Source organism: Dromiciops gliroides, chromosome 2 (assembly GCF_019393635.1).
Source record: "Dromiciops gliroides isolate mDroGli1 chromosome 2, mDroGli1.pri, whole genome shotgun sequence".
NCBI lineage: Eukaryota > Metazoa > Chordata > Mammalia > Microbiotheria > Microbiotheriidae > Dromiciops > Dromiciops gliroides.
The window spans coordinates 403,613,039-403,634,406 of NC_057862.1; the positions used below are offsets into that span (position 1 = coordinate 403,613,039).

Below are 21,368 nucleotides of genomic sequence, written 5' to 3' on the forward strand. Positions count from 1 at the left end.
CGATGATAGAAGGGCCTTGCATGCTATAATCCTTGGAGTCACAAAGATTCAGACATGACTGTACAACAAATCCAAACATAAGTATTCTGCAGGGATCCCATAGACTTGACTTTAAAATGCAATACTGTCTATGTTTTATTGTATTTTTGTTTATTGTTATATATTCCCAACTAAAATTTGAACTGATTCAGCATGTTTCACAAACCTGGTATAAGGTATTGATGCATCTAATTTATATCAGGGAGCTTTTCAGTTTTCTTAGCAGTTTTGAATCAAATAAAAAGTGCTTTCCCAAGTTATTTATATTTCTAGATTTTTCAGACACTGGATTATTGGCTTCCATTCTCTCTCCCTTGTCTATTTTATCTATCTCTTTGTTTCTTTTCTTTTTTTTTTTTACAGGCAATGGGGGTTAAGTGACTTGCCCATGGTCACACAGATAGTAAGTGTCAAGTGTCTGAGGCCGGATTTGAACTCAGGTACTCCTGAATCCAGGGTCGGTGCTTTAATCACTGCGCCATCTAGCTGCCCCTACCTCTTTGTTTCTTAACCAATGGAGATGGTTTTGATGATTATTGCTTTATAATATGGTAAGAAGTCTGGAAGTAATTTCCCTTTATCTCTACTTCTTTTTGTTATTTTTTCTTGGTATTCTAGATATTTCCTTTTTTTCCAAATGCATTTTGAAAGTTATTGGGTTGTAAAACAGCCCTTTGATACATTGGCCCAAGCCATGAGCACTGAATATTCATTTAGATACTGAAGTTAAGGATTAAGGATCATATAGTACATTGAATCTGTAGAAATTTGGCACTTTGGTAGATTAGTCCCTGATTATTTCCCCCATTTTATGCTTTTTTGGACTAGGATTTCCCTTTCTATTATTATTTTTTTGGATTTTGTTTTATAGAAATACTATTGATTTTTGAGGATTTATTTTGTAGTCTGTAACAATGATTGAATTGTCTCAGTTTGTATCTTTGTCCATTCCCTAGGATTTTCCAATTATACCATCATGTTGTCAACAAATGGGGATAGTTTTATCTCTTTTTAAATCTCTTTCTTTTGTTTTATAGCTATTGCTGGCATTTCCAGAGACATTTAATATTTGTAATGTGAGTGAGTGTTCCTACTTTACCCTGGTATTTATTGGTTCTAGTTTATTCCCTTTGAATGATGTTTGCTTTTGGTTCTAGGTAGATTTTTTTTTTAGTGAGGCAATTGGGGTTAAGTGACTTGCCTAGGGTCACACAGACAGTAAGTGTTAAGTGTCTGAGGCTGGATTTGAACTCAGGTACTCCTGAATCCAGGGCCGGTGCTCTATCCACTGTGCCACCTAGCTGCCCCTCTAGGTATATTTTTTAATGATATTTTCTTTCCATGCATAAACTTTGTAGTATTTATTGTTACTGTTGTTATGTATTATGCCTCGTCTAAGGATTTTTCTTCATCTATTAAGATAACAGTGTGGTTGGGGAGGGGGAGGTCGGATATGATTGATTGTGTTTTGTTTTCTTAGTATCAAACCAACCTTGCATTCATGAAATAAATCTGACTTGTACACAAATGATTTCTTGGGTGAATCACTGTAGTCTTTTTGAAAATATTTTACTTAAATGTTTTCAATTTATATAAATTAATTCTATTTGTCCATAGTTCTCCTGTGCTTTATCCTTTCCCAATTTAGATATAGGGCTATATTTGTTTCATAAATATAATATGGTAAGGTGTTGTTTCATTGATTTTCAAAAATAATTTGTGTAGAATTGGTACCAATTGTTCTCTAAAATTTTAATAAAATTCTCCTATAAATCTATCAAGGTAAGGGTTTTCTCCCTTTGATAATTTCTTTACAGGTAGTTGCCTTTATTTTTCTGAGATCTCTTTGGTCTTCCATTAGGTTATTTTATATTTTTGAAAATATTCCTTTAGTATCTACCCAAAACCATCAGCAAACATTATATGTAATTGGGATAAGTTAGAGGCATTCCCAACAAAATCAGGGGTGAAACAGGGATGTCCATTATCACCAATATTATTTAATATTATACTAGAAATGTTAGCTTTAGTGATAAGGGAATAAAATGGATTGAAGGAATTAGAATAGGCAAGGAGGAAACAAAAGTATCACTCTTTGCAGATGATATGATGGTATACTTAGAGAATCATAGAGAATCAACTCAAAAACTACTTGAAACAATTAACAACATTAGCAAAGTTGCAGGATATAAAATAAATTCACATAAATCATCAGCATTTCTATACTTGAACAACAAAGCTCAGCAGCAAGACATAGAAAGAGAAATTCCATTTAAAATAACTGTAGATAATAAAATACTTGGAAGTCTACCTGCCAAGACAAACCCAGGAACTCTATGAACACAATTACAAAACACTTTTCCCACAAATAAAATCAGATATAAATAATTGGGAAAATATGAATTGCTCATGGATAGGCCGAGCTAATATAATAAAAATGACAATCTTATCTAAATTAATTTTCTTATTCAGTGCCATTCCAATCAAACTACCTACAATTATTTTAGAGAGCTAGAAAAAACAATAACATAATTCATCTGGCAGAACAAAAGGTCAAGAATATCAAGGTAACTAATGAAAAAAAGTCACAGGAAGTTGAGCTAGGTGTACCAAACCTGAAGTTATACGATAAGGTGGCAGTCATGAAAACTATTTGCTCCTAAGTAAGAAATACAGAGATGGATCAATGGAATAAGTTAGGCACAGGAGACACAGTAGCAAATGACTATAGTAATTTACTGTTAGCTAAACCCAAAGACTCCAGCTTCTGAGATAAGAACTCACTATTTGACAAACTGCTGTGGAACTTGGAAGATAGTATTCAGAAACTAGGCATAGACTAACATCTTACACTGTAAAACAAAATAAGGTCAAAATGGGTACATGATTTAAACATAAAGGGTGATACCATAGGTACCTTAGAAAGGAAGGAATAGTTTACCTCTCAGATCTATGGAGAGGAGAAGAATTTACAATCAAACAAGAGATAGAGAATATAATGAAATACAAAATGGATCATTTTTATTATGATAAAGTAAAAGATTTCATGCAAACAGAAGCAATTCAGCAAAGATTAGAAGGAAAACAGAAAGCTGGGAAACAATTTTTACAGCCAGTGGTTCTGATAAAGGCCTTATTTCTAAAATATATAGGGAGCTAAATCAACTTTACAAGAATACAAGTCATTCCCTAATTGAATAATGGTCAAAAGATATGAACAGGTAGTTTTCAGATGAAGAAATCAAAGCTATCTTTTGCCATATGAAAAAATGCTCTATATCTTTATTGATTAGAGAAAGGCAAATTAAAACAACTCTGAGGTACCACTTCACACCTATCAAATTGGCTAATGTATGTTGCAGAAATTTCTAAGTCTGATGAAGAAATGAAACAGCAAAGTCTCCAAGCAGTAGAAAATAAGTTTATTGAGAGAGGGCCTATCTCACAATAAAGTCAGTCTCAGATAGGGGTATGACCTGCAAGACCCTTAGCCTGTGGTTAGGCAGTGTTTGGCTCCCCCCATTGCATCCCCATAACATAATGGAAAGGGTACAAAAATGAGAAATTGAAACATAGTCACCATGATCAAGTCATGAACATGGTTTGTGGGTAACAGGGGAATGTTCAATTTCTTGCCTGGCAGGCAGCCAGTTCAGTGATTTGGTCAAATTTGTCATCAAATGGCTTATGTTTACAGTTTTCTAATGCTGATTGTTTCCTTCAGATTAGAAGATACTATTTTTATTATCTTGATTGAACATGTAACCACAATAGAGAGGGACAATGGTCAAGAGACAAGTTTACAAAGAAGCAACTAAAGAATAAGAACAAGTTACATAAAATCTATGCTCTGTACTATATTATTATTAATTCAAGAGACTGGAAAATACTTAAAATTAAACAAATCACCATTTGTAGTCTATTATACTGATTACCATCACAGTTAAATCACTTATATCTAATGGGTTAGGGAAAATATCACTCATATGTGATAAAAAAGGAAAATAATAAATGCTGGAGAAGCTGTAGAAAATTTGGAACACTAAGGCATTGCTGGTAGAGTTGTGAATTGATCCAGCCATTCTGGAGAACGATTTGGAGCTATGCCCAAAGGGCATACCATTCTTGCATACTGTTTGGCCCATTAATATCACTACTAGGTCTATATCCCAAAGAGATCATAAAATAGGGAAAAGGAACCATATGTACAAAAATATTTATAATGGGTTTCTTTGTGGTGGCAAGGAATTGGAAATCTAGGGGATGCCCATCAGTTGGGGAATGGCTGAACAAGTTGTGGTATATGAATATAATGGAACACTATTGTGCTATAAGAAATAATGAGCAGGCAGATTTCAGAAAAACCTGGAAAGAATTAAGTGGATTGATGCTGAATGAAGTGAGTAGAAGCAGGAGGAGATTGTAAACAGCAACAGCAAACTTGTGTGATCATCAACTGTGATAGACTTAGCTTTTCTCAGTAATACAATGATCCAAGACAATTTGAAAGGACTCATGTTGGAAAATGGTCTCCATAGCCAGAGAAAAGAACTGTGGAATCTGATTGGAGATTAAACCATCCTATTTGTACTCTTTTTTTGTTTTTGTTTTTGAGTCTTTTTCCTTTTGTTCTGATTCTTCTTTCACAACATGATTAATGCAGAAATATGTTTAATATGATTGTAAATATATAACCTATATCAGATTGCTTTCTGTCTTGGGGAAGAGGGAGGGAGGAAAAAAATTGGAACTCATAATCTTATAAAAATGTTGAAAACTATCTTTACATGTGACTGAAAAAAATAGTATTAAGATTTAAAAAATTATATTCCGGGGCAGCTAGGTGGCGCAGTGGATAGAGCACCGGCCCTGGAGTCAGGAGTACCTGAGTTTCAAATCCGGCCTCAGACACTTAACACTTACTAGCTGTGTGACCTTGGGCAAGTCACTTAACCCCAATTGCCTCACTAAAAAAAAATATATATATATTCCTCTTTCTCTTTTGTGTTATCAGTTTTGTTAGACTACAATTATGCATAATAGTCTTTGATAAATTCTTTTTATTTCCTCTGGGTTTGTTGTGGTTTACCCTGTTCATTTGTTACCTTGTTGATCTTATTTTCTGCCTTCTTTTTTAACCAGATTTGCCAAAGGTTTCTCAAATTTGATTTTCCTTTTCAAAGAACCAGTTTTTAGTTTTATTTACAATTCCTAAAGCTTCATTTATTTATTTGGGTTTCCAATAAAGCTATTTTTTTCTAATTTTTAAACGTCTACTCTTTTGTGCTTATTTTAGGTTGGTTTATTTATTGGCTTTCTAATTTTAAAAGATACATATTCAATTAGTGTTTCTGCTTTTTATCTATATTTTTAGGGATGTTAATTTTTTATTCCCTGAAGAATACTTTTGCTTTACTGCAGAAATTTTGACATGTTTTATCAGTATCACCTTATTTCACAACATTAATTCTTTCTATGATTTATTCTTTGACTCATTCATTATTTAGAATTTCATTAAGCCTTCACTTGGGTCTGTGTCTTTTGTTTATGGTCTTTGAACTTATTATTATTTTTATTTCATTATGGTTTATAAAGGATGTTTACTATTTCTGACATTTTACATTTGTTTATATATTAATATAGTCAATTTTAGTAAAAGTTACATGTGCCATTGAGAAATAGAAATACTCTTTAGTTACAATTTTAAAATACCATATCCTTTACCTCTAGTTTCTCCAGCAATATGTTAAATTTCAGATATTTCCTTTTGTTTGTATTTATGTTAGACTTATCCAAAAGAGAAAGGGACATTTACGTCTCCTTTCATTATAGTATTGCTGTCTGTCTTCTAGTAGTTTAGTTAATTTTTTCTTATGAATTCACATGACATTTGGAAACATATAAATTACTTTTTATTTTTTTATCATTCCTTTCAGAATAATGAAGTTTCTTTGTTCATCCATTATTTAATGTTGTGAATATTTATTTTTGCTTTGTCTAATACCATGTTTAAAATTCATGCCTTTTTTCATTCACAGTATGGTCAATTTCTTTCGAATCTGCAGTTTTATGTTTTGTATTCCCTCTGACCTTTGGAACAATATTTTTGCCTTTATTCCTATTGTTTTGATCCCTCTATTGGTCTCCTTGCCAATTCTCCTTTATTAACCTTAGAATTGATCAGTCTTCCTTTCTATCTTCTTCTCATTTTTTAAAATTTTTCTCTCACTTTATAGTTTAGTCCCTATTTAGAAAAAAAAATAGATCATTGATTCACCTATAAATGTAGCATTGTGAGGTTTTGTTCATGATGTTTCTGGCCTGTTTCTCCAAAATCACTTCTCTTTGACTTTTGTTTTGACATTTGTATCATTGTGTACTATCAGAAAGAAATGTGTTATTGGTTTCTATGTGTTGATCTTGTCCTTGATTGCTGTTTTTGATTATCTTTCTTATATTTCTGTTGCCTGGAATAGTTTCTTCAGGTCTTGTTTTCTTTCTAGGAATGTTTCAAATGCCTTTTAAAATTATCTTTTTGGGGCAGCTAGGTGGCTCAGTGGATAAAGCACCGGCCCTGGATTCAGGAGGACCTGAGTTCAAATCGGGCCTCAGGCACTTGACACTTACTAGCTGTTTGATCTTGGGCAAATCACTTAACACTCATTGCCCTGCAGAAAAAAAAAGTATCTTTTTTTTCATTAATGGTTAGGCTCAGGTTTATAGGATATAGCAACTTCAGTTGAGTTCCTTTGCTTTTCAGAACTTATTACATTGCCTCTTAGGAGGAAGAGACTTGTATTATTCAAATTTCCTTCCTGTTATTGTTAAAGGTCAGTTTTTGGTTGTTTGAACAATTTGCTGTTTGTTATTAGAATTGTTAAATTTGGGGCAGCTAGATGGCGCAGTGGATAAAGCACCAACCCTGGAGTCAGGAGTACCTGAGTTCAAATCCGGCCTCAGACACTTAACACTTACTAGCTGTGTGACCCTGGGCAAGTCACTTAACCCCAATTGCCTCACTAAAAAAAAAAAAAAAAAGAATTGTTAAATTTAACTATTATATGTCTTGGACTTTGTAGCATAAGGATATATATATATATATATATATATATATATATATATATATATACATACATACATACATACACACACACACACACACACACACACACACACATATATATATATATATATTTGTGTTTTTTTTTCTGGAGGTAACCTGTGGATTCCTCAATTTGGCATTTTGTTTTCAATGTTCAGAAATTCTGGGTAGTTTTTTTATGTTATTTCTTGCATTGTAGTGTTCAAGTTTTAGAGTTTGTTGTGTTTTTTTGTTTTCTGGGAGAACTATAATCCTTAAATTGTCTTTATGTATCTTGTCTTCTAGATCAATAAGTTTTGGTTGTATGGAAATCAGTTTTTAAATATTATTGGTTTTTGTCTCTCTTCTTCCAGATTTTCCTTAATTTCTGTATATGTGAATACCTAATTAGATATTTTTTCTCTTTTGTTTCTTTGAGGAGAGTAGTTACCATGGATTCAAATTTTTCTTTTCTACCAATTATTTATGCTATACAGGATGAAAATTCTGTTTCCAAAAATTTTACTTCCCTTTACAGCCATTCAGGAAAATTTTGCTGTGGTTTCATGCTTTCTTGGGAATCCACAGGTTCATTGTCCTCATAAGATATTCATTTGTTTTCCTTTCTCTTGCAATATTTAATCACAGACACTTGAATTTCCTTAGCTTTCCTGGAGACCATATTCCTTTTCTTTTATTATGATATTCCCTTTGTTTACTTCTTCCTATCTTCTTTAGTAACTTTTGTCTTTTTTCCTTTATATTCCTTTATTTTTCACTTTCTTACCCCTTCCTCTCAACTAGTGGTTTCCCCAGGGTCTGCACCTCAAAACTATCTCAATATCAACTTCCTCCCTCCCTGAGTAATTTATATTTCCCCAGCCTCAGTCTGTCTCAAATGACTTCTGGGGAAGCAACATTAGTTCCAGCTAAACACTAGGGTTTTTCCCTCAGGCCTAGTAAAATGCCATATAGCTACACACACACACACACACACACACACACACACACACACACACACACACACACACATCTTGCTCCAGTCCCCTCTGTTCCTCAGCTCTCTGGCTGAGCTCTGTTGAAGTACAGAGTGCTGCCACCCTCCTCCTCTTCTAGCCAGGATAAGTTTCTGCCTTTTGATTTTCCTAGCACTGGCAGAAGAGGTTATGGGAAGGAGTATGCCATAGAAGCAGATTAAATTGCAACCTCATAGGTTGTCTTATATGGTCATATTTATTAGGTGTTAAGGATTAGCCTTTTCTGTTGTCCACCATTACCTTTTTGGGGTTCTTATTATCCCATATCAAGAAGGCAGTTGAAATGACTTAATGTCCCATACATAATTCCTATTTTAGAGTTTTGAGGGGTAAAGAAAATCAGAGAAAATGTCTAGTCCTCCATCTTGTTGGTTAACACTCATACTGTGTCTTCCAACAATTCTCTGACTTAAGGGTTTATGGTTCAATTATTTCATTCCATCTATTCTACTTCAAACCCCAAATGGCTTTGGCCATTTTGTTTAAATTCCCATCCTCCTAGGAAGATTGTAAGAACTTGTAATCCATGAAGATTGGTATTTCAGTTCCCTAGTATCTACCTAGTTATACCAATTTCTGAAAGGGTTGGATCAAAAGATCATAGACTTGGAGCTAGAAGGAACCTTCAAGTTCATCTAGACCAACCTTTTTAAAAAATTATTATTATTTTTCACCTGAGCTGAAATGACTTACACAAATGTATGTAGGTAATTAATGGCAGAGATGGAATTTGAATTCAAGTCCAATGCCGACAAATCTAGTAGTCTTTCTGGTATGCCACGCTTTCTCAAAGAGGACAAAAACTATATTATCAGAGTCTAATGCCTACCTGGTATTATATGACATTAGTTACTAGCCGTATCTAGTGTTATTTATTCATATGTATGTGCACATTTGTATAGAAATAAATGCATACTATATACACTGGCATCTATGTAGGAATTATAGCCAATTGTCAGAACATTATTAGACTTAAATTGCTTTCTAACTCTATTAATATACCTGGTTTTTGAATTTTTAAGAAAGCAACAAAATAGTGGGAATGAAATCTGAAGTGGAAGAATATATCTCTGTAATGAGTAGTGGTCTATTGCTACTAAATAAAGGTCGTGGCTTCATAGATTCATGGAAACATCTATAAAAAGCCCCTTAAAAATGCTAAGTGCCATGTTTTACAGTAAACTCTATAAGCCGTCAAAGGGATTGATTGTGCCTTTTCAGACACTGGATATCAAGAACCTCTTAAGTCCCATTAGTGTTTGAATGTAGGGCGGGTTTTATCACTAGGCAGCAAGTAGATGCCCTTGAGTATAATTTGAAGGACACTGACTAAAATCTCTTTCTCCCAAATATTTTCCCAACACCTTTTTGTTGCCTGGAATTCCATCATTAGAGATTCAGTCACAAAACCACAGACTCTCAGAGACAAGAGACAGTGCTGGGGTTTTCTAGTTCAAGCCAAGTATTCCCTTGACAGTCTAACAGACACATGGTCATCCAGCCTTTCCTTGAAAGTATCCAAATTGTTAGGCTCTTTTCCCCCTTGTATCATGCCCAATTTATCTCTTTGCAAATTTTGCTTGTTTCCTCCTGAGGCAAAATTAATATAATTAATATTGACAACTCTTCAAATACTTGAAGATAGTGATAATTTCTCATTATTCCTTAGTCTTTTTCAGGCTAAATATTTCCAATATCTTAAGGAATTTGACATGCTCTCTAGACCTTTCACCATCCTATTTTCTTCCTCTGCATGCTCTCCAGCTTATTAATGTCCTTCCTAAAATGTGGTACGCAGCACTGACTGCAATATTCTTAACTGTACCTGACCAAGACAAAGTGCAGTGACACTGTAACTTAGATACTGCTGACAACTGTGGCCCTCTCAAGGTAGTCTCTGATTACTTTAGCTTAGAATATAATGGGAGCCATAGTGATACTGAGCTTATGTTTGAGTTTACATTGAGCTTATGATTGAGTTAAACCCCATCAGATATGTGGTAGACAAGGAGCCAGTCATGCTTCTCTCTAGTACTTGTGGAGATTTTGAAGTCCAGTGGATGACTTTACACTTATTCCTATGAAATATCATCTTATTGGAGTCAGCCTAAGATTCAGAACTGGAAGGAACTTTTTGGATCCTAGTTCTATTATCCAAAGTATTAGCTTTCCTCCCCAGCTTTGTCATTCACAAAATGTACTAAGAAATCAAACTTGTTGGCTTAAAATTTATAGACTTCATGCTATCTTCTCTCTTCTGGCCCCGTTTAACATTAGGACCACATTTGCCTTTCAACAATTCTTGACCATCTCTCCTGTTCTTTACAATCTTACACATATAATTACGGTTATTCAACAATCCCATAGACCAGGTTTTTTTTTTTCCATTGCTTGAGGCTGTAATTCATCTGAGTCTGAGGACTTGAAATCATCAAAGGCAGCTCTACATTTTCTTACTATCTCACTTATCTTGGGTATAAAGCCTTTATTAATATTTTTCTGCATTTTCCACATTAGTGATCCTACTCCTAGAAAAGGAAACAAAAGGAAAAAGAGCTACAGGTCACATGAGTAACAAGATGAAGGACTAGACATTTTCTCTGATCTCCATGACCTCTCAAACTTCTCTAAGACAGAAATTAGGCACCAAAGATAAAATAAATTTATCTGTCTTCATGGTATAGGACACTCAGAATCTAAAATAAGGTTCATAAAAAATCTTAAACTCTAGGTTCTGATGTGTATTCACTCTGAACTCACTTAGCACTTTCCCCTCACCTCCTATGCTACCAGCAGCAAGGATTCACTAGCAGACCCAGGAACACAACAGAGGCTTACAACAAAATCCAGATTCACACCCAGCTCCCCCATTCCTTTTTCCAGTGCTGTGGAGTCTCTGGCTTCAGGCTTTGGAAATTTTACCTGGCTATGACAGACAACCAGGAAGTCATTGTTCCTCAGGACTAAAAAGCTGCTGGGATGCACAACCCTATAAGCATCAATATGTCAATGCTCTAAACTTCCTATTCTAGGAAAAACAAAACTGTACCACCAGGAGAGCATGAAGCTAAGGCTAACAACCCTTTAATATCAGCGGAGCCTGGAACCAGGACAGACAACCCTGTAGCACCAGCACTGCAAAGATCTGAACTGTTGATGCCAGGGCAAAGAACTGAGGAATAGAAGGACTGATACAGGATAGGACATTTTGTTCAAGGACTGTGTAGCACTCCATCAAGCTTGAAGGAAAGAACATAGCAACTAGCTGAGGACAGTTGTGACCACCCAAAACTTAGCTGGGGCAGAAATATAGACTGGCTTCACCTATGAGAAGGGCTGAGATGCTTTGAGATCCAGCCTTCACAGAAACCACAATAAGAAGAGAGTTAGTCAAAAAGTGAATGATAGCAGGGCAGCTAGATGGAGCAGTGGATAAAGCACCAGCCCTAGATTCAGGAGGATCTGAGTTCAAATTTGGCCTCAGACACTTGACACTTACTAGCTGTGTGACCCTGGGCAAGTCACTTAACTCTCATTGCCCCAGAAAAACAAACAAAAAAACCCAAAAAGTGAATGATAGGGAAAGTAAAGGAGGGGAGGGGTGATTGAAATTAGCAAAGATTTCAAGAAGAAGAAAACTCAAAGACTTTGAACATAAATGAATAAATCAACAGGAAAAAAACAAACAGTAACAACAGAAGGAAATATGGAATCAGAGGCCTTCTCTCTGTCATCCATTACTACCATCTCATCCATTCCTATCCCTTCTTTTCCCAAAATATCTAATAAAATTATTTTTGTTTTCCTTGTCAACTACAGTTCTTCCTGAGCTGGACACTATTCTTATGGAGTAGTAGTAGCTCACTTTTGTATTCATCCCTTAGTCCTTGCCCTTGCTTTTATCTTCTGGATGTATGGTTTTTTTTTGTTTGGTTGGTTTTTTGGGTTTTTTTACTCTTCACAAATTTGCATGTCATCCTTGAACAGGGGCCATGCTAATCTTGTCTGTATCATTCCAATTTTAGTAAATGTGCTGCTGAAACAAGCATTGAAAGTTTTTCTTTTAATTATGTTGATTGGTGAGTTTCCTATTCTTCCACATAAGTATCTAGACAATTTCTACTTTTCTTCTTTATCAAAAGTGTTTCACTTTTGGGTTTTCATAATGTAATTATGGAGAGCTTTCCACCATGAAGCAGTTTTTTTTTTTTTTCTGAAGAATTTTAGTAGTTGAGTTAAAAGGATTTCAGTGTTGGGAGAAACCCTGGCCATTTTGCCCAATCCATATTTGAACATGCATCATCTCTACAATGTACTAGCTTAGTGGCCATTCAACCACCACTTTTATATAGTGTTGGTTGTTAGCTTTTTCTATATATCAAGCTATTATTTTATTCTCTGCAGCTTCAATCCATTGCTCCTAGTTCTTTTGTCTGGGAACAGTCTAAGTCTAATCCCTCTTTCACATGAGAGCCTTATAAATATTTGAAGACAATTACAATGTTTCCCCAGGATCTTTTCTAATATCTTACATATGGAACCTTTGAAATCTGATTTCCAAAAATCTATGGTGCATCTTAAACTATGATTAGATTTCCTAAATGACAGTGAATAGAATTCTGAGCCTGAAGTAAGGAAGACTCATTTTCCCAAATTCAAATCTGGCATCATACATTTACTAGCTGTGTGATCCTGGGTAAGTCACTTAACCCCATTTATCTCAATTCCTCATCTATAAAAAGATCTGGCAAAGGAAAGGACAAACCACTCTGGTATCTTTGCCAAGAAAATCCCAAATGGTATCACAAAGAGTCAGACATGACTGAAGTAGCTGAACAACAATGAAGATTTTCTCATTTAAAAAAAAAATGACCATTATTATTTTGAACTTAATAAACATTAAGCTCATTACTAATAAAAATTGTTTTGAATATATTAATTATATTAATATACATTAAGAATTTTGAATATATTTTAATGAAATATAAAAGAACTGTGTAGAAAATGGTGAACATTTTTGTATAGATTTTCTTTATAAAACTTATATAAAATTTTTAAAAATTCAACATGGTAGAACCAAATTGCTCTCCTTATCTATGTCCCTTCCTTAACTTCCTTCTGCTGTAACTCTGGGAACATTCTTTTATTTCTTAAATTATAATGTCCCAGTTTTTTGTTTGTCAGAGTTTTAAGGTATTCTGTTTTCTTTTGTTTAGTCATATGTTAAAAATTAATTCTTGATTTAGGATTTTATGCACTGAATAATGTTAAGGGCTAAAATTCTAGCTAAACTGTCTAAAATATCTAATGAGTGGTCGCCAATAAATTATAAGCTTTAGCAAGAGTTAGACTTTTAAGCATTTATTAAGGAGAATAAGAATTTGGTAAAGAGAGAGAGAAAGGCCTAGATTTCTATCTATTAAAGGGAGAGCACATTTTTAGCTCCCTTCTCCACCAGAGTCCAGAGGAAAGAGCCCCAGACTGAGCGCCAGTCTCTTCCTTCCTCCTCCCACTAGTCCGCGTCACTTCCTGACTCCTGGTCTTGCCCTCAAAGACCTTCCCTTCATGGGCAGAACTCCTCTACAGTAAGTATCCAGCAGGTGGCGTTCTCCAATCGTTACAATAATCTCTTCTGGCCCTTTCTGTTTGGTCCTGTTCCCCTGATAGTCTTATTGCTGCTATCACTGCTTCTTCATATTTTCTCTTAGTCTCCTGGTTATTTACTGTGGATTCTGCATGTAGATGGAGTTAGTTTTGCTTCTGTCCTCTGTTCTCTTCCTAAAAGAAGATCCAGTGGAATGGTAGAGTTCTTGCTGGTTGAAGGCCTCTAGTTCACTCTCTTCCCATTTCCCCCATCTCTTGCTGGCTCTCAAAGCTCTGAAGAATGTACCTGCAGATCTTCTTTCATTGTACAATGATCCATGGGAGGCTGGTTCCATCCCTGTTTCTGTTCTGATAGGCCAGGTCAGGCAACTGCAACCTGGCTTTAGTTACTTGATTCCTGGACTCAGTGATAACTAGAGATTCAGTGGCTGGCTGGCTGATTCAAGCTGTGCTTTCTGGATTACCTGTCATGGCTCCTTTCCCCACTTCTACTGGGCTTCTGCCATGTTTTTCTCTCTCCTAGTGTACTGGCTTTCCTAATAAGACCCTTATACCCACCTCCATTAGTATCTGGCTACTTTATATTTTTTCTAGTTCTGGACTAGATAGAAGACTTTATGTTTCTTTTTAATTTTCCTTATCATCTGTTTTTCTGGGATCCTTTACCGATATTTTCTGAGATTTTTTGCAGGAAAGTTGGGCCTCTTTATGACCTTTCATCTTAACTAGAAATTCCTTCCCTCATTTTTTCTATTATGTATTCTTTTTTTCCCTTTATTTTTCTATTACATATTCTAAGTTTAAGGAGTCACCCCCTCCAAGGATTTCATCATCTTCTACGCCTGCAGTCCGCTTCTCCTTGTTAGTGAGACTAAAGAATAAAAATTGTCCCTCTTTTCCATAATTCCTCTATCTTATTTATTAGATTAAAGTCCCTTTAACATAAATCAAGAAATCAGGGGCAGCTAGATGGCTTAGTGGATAAAGCACCAACCCTGGATTCAGGAGGACCTGAGTTCAAATGCGGCCTCAGACACTTGACACCTTACTAGCTGTGTGACCATAGGCAAGTCACTTAACCCTCATTGCCCTGCAGGGAAAAGAAAATAAATCAGGAAATTATAAACTGGTCTTTAGGGGAGGGGGTACAGAGAAGTCTTTCAACAAGTATCACAACAAGCAAACTTTTCTATCATTTCTTTAGCATTTCTCAGTTGCATGGTCATGATCTTTTTCCTGGATTTTAATCTATTTCTTCATCAGGAGAAGTTGGTCTGTAATATAATCCAGTGAAAATACAGTTTATTTTTTACCTCCACTGATCATCACCCAAATGTTCTGCCACATTCATCCCTAAATATCTTCACATATGCAATGCTTATATTTTCTCTCTTTGTTGTTCAGTCATTTAAGTTGTATCTGACTTCTCATGACTCCATTTGGGATTTTCTTGTCAAAGGCATTTGAGTGGTCTGCTATTCCCTTCTCCAGTTCATTTTACAGATGAGGGAATTGAGGCAAATAGAGTTAAGTGACTTGCCCAGGGTGACATAGCTAGTAAGTGTCTGAAGGTGGATTTGAACTAGGGTCTTCTTGACTCTAGGCCTGGCACTCTACCCACTGTGCCTCCTAGTTGCCCTATTCTCTTTTACTTTTCTTCTATCATAAATATCATTGAACTTAGTCTCTCTCTCTTTCTAGTATGTGTAAAATATATATATATGTAAATGTAAAATGTATATGTATAAAATATAAAATGTATAACAAAATGTGTATGATATAGGTACATGATACATATTTGATATGATGTCTCACACATATGTGTATATATAAAGTATGTATATGTATGAGACATCATATATAACAAGTGATATCCAAAATGTCATATATAATATATCCTTGCATTAATTTTTGTATCAATTCTTCTTCTTCATTATTCATCCTTTTTGCTTCTGTCTATAGACTCTTGAGGCCATACATTTTATTAATTCTTTTTCAGTTTTTTGCATTCTTTTGGGCATCTCCATGCATATTTTTATATATTAGCTCCTCTCTGTTATCTAGTTTGGTAGATAAATGTATAGACTACCCTCTTATTTCTCCTTCAGTTTAAATTTCTATCAGCTAGTTTTATTAGGCTCTAAACAAGTATATTCTTAACAATTCTTGTGAGATAAACCCTATCTCTGACTAGGAGTCCACCATTTCTATATTTAGTGTCTCATTCTTAGACACCAACTCCTTAATCAGTTGTCCACCTCCCAAATCTACTTTTCTCTTCTAAGTCAACTAATCAAGTGCCTACTATCTGATAGATGTCAAGGTTACAAAGAAAGTGAAACAGGGCACAATGGGTTCTTACATAAGTATGTATGTATGTATGATGTCTTACAGATAGTAAGTAGAAGAACGAGTATTTGAACCCACATACTCTAACTCTAAACCTGGTATTCCATTGTTCCATACAGAATTACAAAAACAACAACAACCACCATAACAATTCAACAAATCATTGCACTTTCTGCCCTTGCCACTTCTCTGGATTAAGTGTGGGGAATTGCAATCAGCACTGGTTGTCCCTGGCAGGGGTTGTATATCCAATGAATTGGATCATTCAGAGCCTGAGGATTCAGATAATTGCTAAAAATATACTTGGTGTCTTCAAGATAAAAATCACCCTACAAAGGCCTTCTTTAGCATATTAGAAAGCTCCTGCTCAGTCCATAGAAAAGGCCTTACATAGTCCTAGACCAAATGACCTACGGATGAGTTTCAGATCAATCCACACTAGAACAAAGTCAACTCAAATTGTCTCAGGGCTGCATCATAGCATCATGTCCCATAGTAGTGGTATAGGGAGGAGACAAATAATTTGGTCTTTGAAAATTTTTAGTAATACATATTAAAATCATGTACTGAAATAATCAAATGGATTTTTTGTCTCATCAACGTGTGTATTTCTTCCAATGATGAAGATGCTAATTCATGCCTTCTCATCCTTTTAAAATTTAATTCAATAGACATTTATTAAACACCTACTATGTACTTGATATTGTGTTAAGTGGGAAGGATACAAATAAGAAAAAGAAGGACTCTCTCTGCCCTCAAGGAGATTACAAGCTAATGAATGTAATTTATATAATCCTATGTGGTTCTCATCTATATTCTTCCCTAAGTTTTCCACAGGGAATCTATTCAATATCCTGGGACTTTTTCCCCTTTGTTTTTGTTTGTTTGTTTGTATTTTTTGGCAGGGCAATGAGGGTTAAGTGACTTGCCCAGGGTCACACAACTAGTAAGTGTTGTGTCTGAGGGTGGATTTGAACTCAGGTCCTCCTAAATCCAGGACTCATGCTGTATTCACTGTGCCACCTACCTGCCCCTTTCCCCTTTGTTTTTACATAAGGTTGCCATGGGAAACTGCTGTCCAGCAGTTATCTCTTGCTCTAAACATGTAACTAGCCCATATTCTTTTCTGATCACATATTTCTTTGATAACATTTCTTAAACTGCTTCTCCTTTGTGATTGTAAAGTGCTACAGACTGCTCATGTCTAGTACAGGCTTGTCCATTGTCTTTGAATTAATCTCAGTTTTTATTCTTCAGACACTGCCATACTGCATGATTCTTACAGTATTCACATAACAAGTATTTTGTTGTTGTTCTGTTGTATTCAACTCTTTGTGATCCCATTTGGGGTTTTCTTGGCAAAAACACTGGAGTGGTTTGCCATTTTTTTTTTCCTGCTCACTTTGCAGATGAAGAAATGGAGGCAAAGAAGGTTAATTGACTTGCCCAAGGTCACACAACTAGTAAGTGTTTGAGATCAGATTTGAACTCATGAAGATGACCCTTCCTGATTCTAAGCCCAATGCTCTATTTACTGTACCACCTAATGTATTAGTAATAAACATGGAGGCAGTATCAGAATTGTCACATAAGCGGAACAGTGGTTAGAAGGCTGGGCTTGGGGTCTGTAAAACCTGAGTTCAAATTCAACCTCATACTTTACTAGCTCTTTGACACTGGGAAAACAATTTTAGTTGTCTGTCTCAATTTAATCATCTATAAAATGCAGAAAATCATAATACTTACCTCAGGGTTATTTTTCAACTTTTTAAAAAATTAGTTTCTTTTATTGAGATCTTCTATTTCTTACATCATCATAGTTGTCCCAGCTACTCCTCCCTCTTTTTCTCCCTCTTTGCTCTTATCCCTCCCAGAAAGACATATTACAAATTATCTTTTTAGAATTAGAAAACTGGCACAACTAATCAACATATTTAAAAAGTCTAAAAATGTGCAATATATGTGACCCCTACGGACCTCTCACCTGCACAGAAAGTTAGGTTCATCTATATCCTCCTGGATCTTTATAATTTTGTTTTATTTTTTGGTATATCATTGTTTTTTTCATTTTATAATTTCTAGTTCTACTGTGTGCTTTTTCTTTGGTTGACTTTACTCTATATCAGTTCATGCAGATCTTTCCATTCATCACACACATAATTTCTTAAAGCACAGTAACATTTCGTTCCATCATGTGTCATAATTTGTTTAGCCATTCCCCATTTGATGGCCATCTCCTTTCTTTCAAATTCTTAGCTGTCACAAAAAGTGCTGCTACACTCCTAGGGTTGTTGTAAAGATAAAATGAAGTATTTGAAATGTTTTGCAAACCTCAAAATGTTATATAAATGCTATCTAGTATTATTATTATCATTCTCTGATTAGATTTTCTGATGTTATTGATTTTTCATGCTACTGCTGCAATGGATTTTGTTGAAGAGGACAACTTCAGAACTCTTGAAAAATAATGGAGTTAGCCTTAACATTCACATACTATCAGGATATATCCTTGCATCTCCTGATATCAGAATCTATAGCTCCAGGAGGCAGAATTCATGTTTTGATGAGATGTGCCACTTCTCAAGTCTGAGAGATTGTTCTATATCTTTGAATAAATAGAATTTTTTAAACTTCAGGAATAGGCCCCTTCCCCAGCCTGTCTCTTGGCAATACAACATACATCATGGCAAGCTTGTTAGTATATTTTTATAACAGTCTGCCCATGCATATGAATGCAGGTTGCTGAGTCAAGAAAAAGACTAATTAACCATCCATTTCATTCTACAGAAAGCACTGAGCTTTTCTTTGGCATTCAAAAGAAAGTGAATTCAACTACCCCAAATTTTGTTCAATAGAAGTTTTGGAATGTGGTCCATCGTGGGTCAAAATTTCCAAAATAATGGACCATATTTGCAGGATTCTTAATGGTTTTACTTTATATATTTTTTGAGTCTTAAGCATTTAGCACTGTGCTCTCTCTCCCATTGTACTGTGACCTTAAAGGTAAGATACCTAACCATTTATGACCAATACCTGTTAACTGGAAGTTTCCTGAAGAAGATAATAGGCTACTTGAGAAAACCAGAACTTATTTAATGGATATGAAGTTGTACATGGGTTCAGAAAATGTCTTTGCAAGTATAGGCAGGAAGAAAAGAATGATGATAAACTAAGAATATTCTGGGGGTTTTAATAACCTATAAACTCAATATGAGTCAACAGTAATATGACAGCTTCCCAAAAAAGCTTACGTGATGTTGGGAGGCATAGCTTCCAGGAATGGTGATTATTTCTCTGTACTCTGTCCTGGTTAGACTACATCTGCATCATTGTATTCTGCTCTGAGTGCCACATTTAAGGAATGACACTGGTCAGTAGGAGAGTGTCCATAGGAGGACAACAAAGATAGAGAAGATCCTTCAGTTCTTTCCATGTAAGAAATAAAGTTACTGAAGATATTTATCCTAAAGAAGACAAGACATGGGGGATTAGCATTATTTGCAGATACTCACAAGGAAGAAGGAACATTGCATTTAGTTCCAGTGGAGAGAGCAAAATTTTGCAAAGAGGCAAAATTGCTTGGGATGTCAGGTTGTGAGGGGAATTCAACAACCTCCTAACTCTTGTAATAGGTACAAAGTAAACTGGATTACCTCTAAGGGCAATGGGCTGCCCTTCACTGGTGGTGTTCAAACAGAAGGCTATCAATTCCTTGGCATGCATATCATAGAAGATTTTGGGGGGGGGGGAGGGATATGGGTTTGCCTAGATGACTTCTGGAGTCACTTCTGACTCTTAAGTTGTCATTCTGTGCTAAATGTGAAGATCCAGAGAGGTTCAGTTAACTGAAATCCCATAGAACATTTTCTGTCACATATATGGGTTGAATCCAAGGGTATGCTGATAAATGTTAAATAACTAGCTCTCAAAAAATGTTGCATAATACACTTAAGTTTAATATTCATTATTATTATATTCTCTATTGCTTAAGAATAGATAATTAACAAACCAATAAATCAAGCCTGAGTTTGTAGCATTTGCTGATTTCCAAGGTGCAAATGTTCACACTGAAAATGTACCAATTCCCTCAGAACAAGTACTAGCAGGCTCCAGGACATGACTACCTATAGATATCTCTTCATTGCCAAGTCTTGTTGTTTTCCTACTGGCTAATCCATAGGGTGTTTTCATTGTTTTTCATATTGAATCTATTACTATTTATAAAAAGGTATATTACTTTGGAAGCACATGTTTAAACGATACTTCATTTTTTTATGAAATTTCCATGAGACATAGAATTTCCTGAACCATCAGGTAAATGATGACCAAATGAAGAAGAAAGTGCCTTTTAGCAGATTTGACATATTATGATATACAGTAAAAGTATTCAGCATATTTTGCAATGTTCAACTTTAAAAATGAAATCTTGGTAATTAAACTAGAAATGTGAATTATGTTGTTATTTCTTAAGAATATTTTCTGATTGAGTGCAGCTAGGTGGTGCAGTGGATAAAGCACCAGCCCTGAATTTAGGAGGACCTTAGTTCAAGTACAGCCCCAGACACTTGACACTTACTAGCTGTGTGACCCTGGGCAAGTCACTTAACCCTCATTGCCCTGAAAAAAAAAAAGAATATTTTCTGATTAATAGTTGGTCAGGCAAGAGTTAATCAGGCTTTTCCATTTAAATAACACTGTGGTAACATCTGATAATGATGATAATGAGTTAGCATGGTACACTGGCTTAAGAGCCATCCTCAAATCCAGAAAAACTTTGGTTCAACTTCCATTCTGACATATGTGAGGGTCAAAATTGGATGTATGGAGCATTAATCTTCTCATTAAACTTTCCCTTTTATATATACCTCCCAGGCCAATAAGAAAAGGAGCCTCTGAGCTTTAGTTCATAAAGGATCAGGTTTTATTACTTGGGAATTAATTAGACCACAAAGGTGAAACCAATTAAGGAAATAAGGAAGTAGAAATACAAATGGATAGCCTTAACTCTAAGATTAGTCTATCGGATCCCAGAGATTAAGCTAGTTCAAAGGAATTTAGGATTTTCCTTCATAAAACTCCCCAATCCCGAACTGCCTGCCAGGCCAAGAATCAGCATGCCCAAGACCCAGCATGAAACACGCCACCACGAGCTGAGCACCTCCAGAGACTGCTCTCCAGGACGAAAGAGACTGACTTTTTGAACGCCCCGCCCACTGGAAGTTGCCTCACTTCTGGTGGAGTTTTCCTCCCACAAAAGG

The 21,368-nt window shown here is 35.4% G+C and overlaps 1 non-coding gene across 1 annotated transcript; it reads right to left on the bottom strand.

The window, feature by feature from the left end:
* Positions 1-12,099: 12,099 nt before the first annotated feature.
* Positions 12,100-12,206, bottom strand: LOC122744930. Its single transcript, XR_006355261.1, has one exon. It is a non-coding gene; the product is annotated as a U6 spliceosomal RNA (small nuclear RNA).
* Positions 12,207-21,368: the final 9,162 nt, after the last annotated feature.